Source organism: Enhydra lutris, unplaced genomic scaffold, assembly GCF_002288905.1.
Source record: "Enhydra lutris kenyoni isolate GAN:26980312 unplaced genomic scaffold, ASM228890v2 scaffoldscaffold20, whole genome shotgun sequence".
NCBI classification, from domain to species: domain Eukaryota; kingdom Metazoa; phylum Chordata; class Mammalia; order Carnivora; family Mustelidae; genus Enhydra; species Enhydra lutris.
Window position 1 is genome coordinate 20,100,684 of NW_019154104.1, and position 7,869 is coordinate 20,108,552.

Sequence of the window (7,869 nt, forward strand, 5' to 3'; positions counted from 1 at the left end):
TTTCTGTTATGAAAGCCCTCCACTGCAGTTTCAAATGTCTGAGTTTTTGTTTTTTTTTTTTTTAAACCACAGCAAAGGCTAACCCGGTTTTCTCTCTAGCTTTACGGGAGAGAATTCTTCCCTACAGAGTGCCATTTAACTACTTTGTTGCTGTTTATCAGAAACCAAAAAGGTGGTTTTTTGGTTGCAGTTTTGAATACAGCGAGAGAATTTATTTTGGGCCGGAATAAATTTCAAGATTACTACTGCCTGAAGCTCCTCTTCTCAGGGCTCCACCCCAACCCTCTAAGGCGCTTTTGGCCCGCGATGAAACACGGAATGCATCAGGCCCCAAAGAGATCTTCTGAGAGTTGAGTGTAAAGGAAGAGGTGGAAGTCGCGGGGGAGGATGAGAACAGAAACCATTTTGCAGCGCCAACTTGGACGCTGGAACAGCCCCCCTGAAGTGTGATAAATGGTAAACGTCCTGCGCGCTTTGAACCCGTGGAAATGACGAAGGACAAGCGTGCAGACCTTTGGAGGGAACGTGGGAGAGGAAACCCGGGTTTTAAGGCCCAACTTAGGCATTCTTTGGCAAAACACAGAGCACTTCGCTTTCTGACTTGACCTTCTAGCCTCAACGCGAAACTGAAAAACTTTCTCTTCCACCTCCCCCACCCTTTTGTCTGTGGGGTTGGGTGTGTTTCGCCTGGAACCCCCACCTCGCCGGGGTCCCGGAATTCCAACACCACCTTCCAGACCCAGGTTTTGAGAATTGTATTTCTTCCGCGCGTCAACGACCCCAAGGGGTGCAGCCTCGAAGGACGACAGTCCGTGGCTCCCCTCAGCCGTGGGCCCGCCGAGCCGGGGAGTCGGCGCCGCCGGGGCAACCGGGGCGCGCAGAGTCGGGGGCGGGCGGGCGGCTGCAGGGCCCGGCGCGCCACCGCGCGAGCTGCTGGGTCACACGCCCCGGCCGCGCCGCCCGCTCCGCGAGGAAGTGACGACTGCGCCGTCCCGAGAGCAACAAAGTTTGAGTCTGCGGGCTGCGCTCGCCTGCGCCCCGCGCCCCTCTGAGCGGCCCCGGGATCCAGCGCGCAGGTGAGCCGCGGGCTGGGCGCCCCTTCCGCCGCCGGGGCGCCGGCGTGGGGCTCGGAAACGCGGTGGGGGGGGAGGGGTGCTGGGGCTTGGTCTGGCGGGCGGGGTTGTGGGGGGCCGGGTTGGGCCCGCCGCGCTGGGCGCGGGGGTGCGGGCGGCGCGGCACGGCGGGGGTGGGGGGTGCTCGGCGGCCGGGATCCGGGCCCCGGGCTGCTCCCCTGCTGTCGCCGGTTTGCCGCGGGGCTTGAAACAACGGGCCCTGCAGCCGGGCCTCTCCGGGCGCCGTTTGCGAGAGGAGGGGTGCAGGGAGGGGCTGCCCGCGGCCTGCGTGCGGTGCTGGTCCTCCGCCCGGCGTCCCGCATCCGCACAGGCTGGGCGCAGCCGCCCGCCCCAGCCCTGCCCGGTGCTTCCCAGGGAAACGTGCTCTTCCTCTTCGTAGCCCTCGGTGAGGTTGCAGGAAGGAAGTTAAAAGAACTTTCCCCCCACTTTTCTTCGCTCGGCCCTGCAGTGACGGAGAGCAGAGCGACTCGGACGTTTGGGAAAACAACCGTACGCATTTCCCAAAAGCAAAACCAGAATGGGCCCCAAGCCCCCTTTCAACAGATCCCTCCCGACTCCCCCCACCCTTCCTCCTCCCACCCCCCGTCCCGAACCTGACAGTAATCCCTAAGGCCTAACACTTTGCAATTTAGCCATAAAAACTGTCAGCACACCCACGTACATATGTGAGCGTTTTCTATATAAAACTCCGGAACCCGCTTCCAGTGCACTCTGGCATCTCGCTCTCTTCTGTTTTCTAAAACTGCCAGGGCTGCAGGGTGGTGCTTGCGAACTTTGCTGGTGCTTCCCGCCGCCCTCGGTAGCCTCGTGGCACACGGCTTTTTAAAGACCAGCCGAGAAGTTTATGACATCCCCACAGAGCAACTCGGGGCTGGCAGACTGGGCGGGAGGTGTTGGTGGGGGGTGCGTCGGGGCTCCCTGACTTGGAGGCTTCGAGCGGAGCAGCTGCGGCCGGCGCGGCGGGACGCGTCGGGGTATGCTGAAGTGTCCGTCCGTGCGGTGGAGACTCCGGACGTGGGACGTCTAGAGGTTGGATGGTGCAGCTCCTTCCTAGCAGCAGCTTCCTGCCGGCCTGTAATTACAGCGTGATTGCACAGTCAGGCATTGTTGGCGTGGATGTTTATACACAGGCTATTGTGCAAGACGTGGTGGCTGCGAACAAAACGCAGATTTGCATTGCAAATGCCCAGGACAGATCTGGGCTTGAGCTGCAAGTCACCAAGTTCTTTCTGGCCTTTCACCTTAGCTAGGTGATTTATTTCCTGGCCTCTCCCTTAACCTCAGACAACTTGCCAAACACCGGAGAAGTGAAGTAGACCCAGGAGGGCAGGATCCCTGCACTCCCAACTTAGGCAGCGTAAAAACTATCCCAGGGACTGTACCCTTATTTGTGTCTGTAGAAAATGTGGGATGACGTCAGCAGGAAAAGGAGATGGGAGATGGCTATCAACCTCCCTAAACGGGAAAGCAGTTTGAATTAGCAAAATTGCACGGTGGCTGGAGTGGGGCCTGGTTGCAAAGAGGACACGTCAGACTTGTGTGACCGAGCTGGCGAGCTAGACTTTGAGCCTTGGTGTCAGCTGCAGAAACTTAGTAGGTGGGTCCTGATTCCTTTATTGTGTTCTGGGCAAAGGGAAAAGTGCTGGGGCTTGGAGACTGGGTGTCTGGGATGGTGTCCGGGGTGGGCAGGATGGGGCTGGGGCGTGACACCCCCTCCTCCCAGAGGCGTGACTCAAGTACACTTTGTCCAGGAGGGCCCCAGGCCCATTTCCTGAGTCAGGCCTACAGCACAGAGAAGGGTGGGGGGGGTCCTCCTACTCGCTGAGCTTGTGTGCCGCAGGGAGAGAGCCAAGCCTGCAAGTGTGGAAAGAAGGCAAACAGGTTCTCCTCCACGGCCTCCGATGTGGCTAAGATATGGCTAACGGTAGTCGTAGTCGAGGGATTGAAAACACAATCAAAAAGCATGTACAGGATACAGGAGGGCCCTTCTGCTCCCACCCCTAGAAGCACCCCTGCTCTCTCCTAGAGACAGAGTGGCCTAGGTGGAAGATTCTCATGGGACAGCATTCAGCCCCGCACCACGGGGCTGCTCTGTGACTCTGTGTCACTCTCCCCCAGTGCTGGGCAGCCTCTCTGCTCAGAGTGGCAGGAACAGATAGCCCTGGCACCCTGGAGCTCCCCATGCCTGGTCTTCTCCTCAGCCCAGTAACTGAGTTTCACCTGGAGGAGAAAAATGCCGTTTTGCAGGCTCGTGCCAACTGTGTGTCATGGGCACAGTGACAGTTTGCCAAAGCAAAACATTAGGGCATAGTCCCTGGCGGTCACCTATGTGCTTCCAGAGACTCGAGGAAAAACGTGAAATCAGCACGTTTCTAGGAAGTCTGGAATATACAGGCCCAGTGGCCACAGGGTAATGAGGTTTAGAGCAGAACACCACTATGGTAGGAGTTCCTGAGCTGCACAACCTCCTGTTCCGGGTACATTTGGGTTTTTCCTGAACTTGACTGTCAAGGTTCGGGGCAGCTGTGTCCCCTGACCTACTGGTGTCCAGCACTAGCCTTGAGGGGGAGAGGAGGGGAGCGTTCCCTTAGGACCTCAAAGAAAAGACAGCTCTGGGGGCGCCTGGGTGGCTCAGTGGGTTGAAGCCTCTGCCTTGGGCTCAGGTCATGATCCCAGCGTCCTGGGATCGAGCCCCGCATCGGGCTGTCTGCTCAGCAGGGAGCCTGCATCCTCCTCTCTCTCTCTCTCTCTGCCTGCCTCTCTGCCTACTTGTGATCTCTGTCTGTCAAATAAATAAATAAAATCTTTAAAAAAAAAAAAAGAAGAAAAGAAAAGGGGATGCCTGGGTGGCTCAGTTGATTAAGCAGCTGCTTTCGGCTCAGGTCATGATCCCAGCGTCCTGGGATTGAGTCCCACATCTGGCTCCTTGCTTGGCGGGGAGCCTGCTTCTCCCTCTGCCTCTGCTGCCACTCAGCCTGCCTGTGCTCGCTCTCTCTCTCTCTGGCAAATAAATAAATAAAATCTTTAAAAAGAAAAAAAAAGAAAAAGAAAAGAAAAGACAGCTCTGAGTCGAGGTACTTGGTGTTAATTTCGAACCTGCAGAGCCTCAAGGCGCCGAAAGGCCCTCCAGTAGTGTAGGCAGAAGAGTGGAGCGGAGGAACCCCCTCCTTGTAAAGGCCAGAGAAAGAAGGAAGGAGATTCCCTGGAGCTGTGGCCTCACCAGGAGCCGTTGCCTGCCCGCATCTTCAGTTCAGCCTGGCTAGTTTTTGTGCCTAACTCAGGCCCTTCTCTTGGCTTGCCCAGTTTTGCCTCAGCGTTCGGAGAGCTTTGCCTGCAGGTGTACCCAGCCCAGGGCGAGACCAGAAACAATCCTGACTTCCTCTCCCACCTTACGTAAATGCTGATTAGTGGCCCAAAGTTGCTGCCCAGTTCATGCCCGCCTTACCCCCCACCCCCACAGCAGCCCTCCTGCCTCGCGGTGCACCACTAGGATCAATATTGAAAAAGCGCTGATTCAGAACCTGACAGAGTTTACACATCATTTTGTTTCAAGAGGAGAAACCATTGGAGGTAACTAGTAAACTCAGCAACTCTCAAGTGCCCCAAAGTGCCACTGAGAGAGGCAGAAGGAAAAGTCCCCTGCAAGACGGTGGTCTCCGAGGGAGGGCCTTTTACGCTCCCCAGGCCCGAAAGTTCTCTCTCTGTTCATCTGCCTCCTCCCAGCTGCCTCACTCCCTACACCACAATCCAGTGTTTTGACACCACAGCTAACCTCCAAAAAAGGAGGCAGAACACCCCACCAGCGGAAAGAGGGCATGCCAGACTCTGAAGAAAGTGCCGCAGTTTTCCAGATGCCTGGCTGGTCAGTGCTGCACATTCGTTTCCTTCTTTAAAATGTTCTCGCCTTCATTTCTCGCACTCCCTGAAGCATCTCTTTCTGAGACCCTTAAACGACTTTTTTTTCCTCGTCTACATGACACAGGGCTTTGCTTTATGACTTTGTGTTTCGAGTGCTACTTGAAATATACACAGGGCTTTGCATAAGCCTGGAATAAAGGGCTCTCTGTAATGTCACTTAAAATGCCTGGTTGCAAGGGTCACCCTCTTGCTCAGCAACCTTCAGTGGCTCCCTGCTGTCTGCACGGTAAGGATCAAACTTCTAGGCTGGCGGTCAGGGCCTTCCACACAGGGGTCTGGCCTCTGCCGCTCTCCTGCCCTCACCCTCTTCACTGACCCAGTGACCCACTCTGTGTGTTTGTCCAAACTGCCGGTGGCAAGCATTCCTGCCTCTCTTGCTTCCCCAGAAGCCTGGAATGCCTTTTTCTTCTGTTCTGCTTGGCTCGGTCTTGCTTTCCCTCCAGCCGGGTTCTGTTCTCCTCTTTTAAGAACTTCCCGGTCCCATCCTGTGCTAACATTCACCGGGACCCTGTACCAAAGAAAAACCTAAAAACCTGGACTAAAGGATTTTTAACATTTCCTCTGGGCTTCAATCATACACTTTATTCAGCTTCTTTTTTTTTTTTTTTTTAATTTATTTGACAGACAGAGATCACAAGTAGAGAGAGAGGAGGAAGCAGGCTCCCTGCTGAGCAGAGAGCCCAATGCGGGGCTCCATCCCAGGACCCTGGGATCATGACCTGAGTCGAAGGCAGAGGCTTTAACCCACTGAGCCACCCAGGCGCCCCAGCTTCTTTTTTTCTTTTAAAAAGATTTTATTTATTTATTTATCTGAGAGAGAGAGAGAGAGAGAGAGTAGGAGCATGAGATAGGGGAGGAAGAGAGGGAGCGAGACAAGCAGACTCCATGCTAAGTGTGGAGCTTGACACTGGGCTCTATCTCGGGACCCTGAGATCATGCCCTGAGCGGAAGTCGAGAGTCGGACACTTAACCAACTGACTTGAGTTAAGCCACCCAGGCACCCCACCTTCATCCAGCTTCTTCTTCTTCTTCTTTTTTTTTAAGATTTTATTTATTTATTTATTTGACCGAGAGACACACATAGTGAGAGAGGGAACACAAGCAGGGGGAGTGGGAGAGGGAGAAGCAGGCTTCCTGCAGAGCAGGGAGCTCGATGCGGGGCTCGATCCCAGGATCCTGAGATCATGACCTGAGCTGAAGGCAGAGGCTTTAACCCACTGAGCCACCCAGGCACCCCTTCATCCAGCTTCTTAATATGACTTTGGGTGGATCACTGTTACCATTTTTTAAAAAAGATTTTACTTATTTATTTGACAGGAATCACAAGTAGGCAGAGAGGCAGGTAGAGGGGGGGGGGACGCAGGCTCCCTGCTGAGCAGAGAGCCCGATGTGGGGCTCCATCCCAGGACCCTGGGATCATGACCTGAGCCGAAGACAGAGGCTTTAACCCACTGAGCTACCCGGGCGTCGACACTGTTACCATTTTTCAGCCGAACTGGACGTCCCTGTTTTAAGTGTATTTGTATCTCCAGGCCGGGGGCCCTAACTCATAGCGAGTCCCAGTAAGTATTTGGTGGTGGTGATGAAGATGATGGCGATGACGACAGTGATGATGACGATAAAATGGCAACAGCTGTGCTGTCCTGTGTGCTTTGTGTGTAGACATGCGCAGCCACTCCAGGCTCCGAGGACCGTGGTTCTTGGGCTGTATTCTGAATGTTCACATAGCCTTCCCTCCTCCTGGTGACTCCTGGCTTTGGACGTCACCATTCTGTTCCATTTCCAGCCCCTCTTCCCCAGGGCTGCCGGATAGTATCTGTCCAGCTTCCACACTGATTTGAGCCTGGTTGACCTGCCCCACAATGTCCTATGCCTGAGCACCAGCTCCCCCGGGAGAGCCTTTGTCATCTGTGTTGGCCTGTTCTGCCAAGGGAACCAGTCTGATAGGAGGTAGGGCAACTCTCAGGCAAGACTTTGGAGGAAGACAAAGGTGCTTCCTGGTTCATTGCAGCTTTGTTTCGTCCAAAGAGGCACTGAACCTACAAAGGTAGGCTAAACTAGAAAACCGAGTCTCTGGGAGAGCCTGGCTAAACCCTAATGTTGGCCTTGACCGGGCCAGTTCTCATGCTGTTATTCTCAACTTTGCCATATAAGCCAGATTCTTTTTTTTTTTTAATTGAGACATAGCTGAGATTATAATTCGCATACCATAACGTGTACCCTATAAAATAGATTCCTTAAAAAAATTGTTTTTTCTTTTACTTTTTAAAGATTTTTTTTTCTTAAAGATTGTATTTATTTATTTGGCAGAGAGAGACACAGCGAGAGAGGGAACAGAAGCAGGGGGAGTGGGAGAGGGAGAAGCAGCTTCCCTCTGAGCAGGGATCCCAACGCAGGGCTTGATCCCAGGACCCTGGGATCATGACCTGAGCCGAAGGCAGACACTCAGCGACCGAGCCACCCAAGTACCCCTTAAAGATTTTATTTTTAAGTAATCTCTACACCCAGCATGGGGCTCAACCTCACAACCCCAAGATCAAGAGTCACATGCTCTACTAACTGAGCCAGCCGGGTGGCCCACACGTATATATATATTTTTTGAATGAAAAATGGCTCATAGGCTTCTTTTTTCTTTTTTAAAGATTTTATTTATTTATTTGACAGAGATATCACAAGTGGGCAGAGCAGCAGACAGAGAGAGAGGGAAGCAGGCTCCCTGCTGAGCAGAGAGTCTGATGCGGGGCTCGATCCCAGGACCCTGAGATCATGACCTGAGCCGAAGGCAGAGGCCCAATCCACTGAGCCACCCAGGCGCCCC

General features: G+C 54.2%; 1 protein-coding gene across 1 annotated transcript in view; it reads left to right on the forward strand.

Moving 5' to 3' along the window:
• Positions 1–1,015: 1,015 nt before the first annotated feature.
• Positions 1,016–7,869, forward strand: part of LOC111148506 (ELM2 and Myb/SANT domain containing 1) — a 68,645-nt gene continuing 61,791 nt past the window's right edge. The window contains exon 1 of the mRNA XM_022505110.1: positions 1,016–1,076. The gene's annotated coding sequence lies outside the window, so the exon portion shown is untranslated. The remainder of the gene's footprint in view (positions 1,077–7,869) is intronic.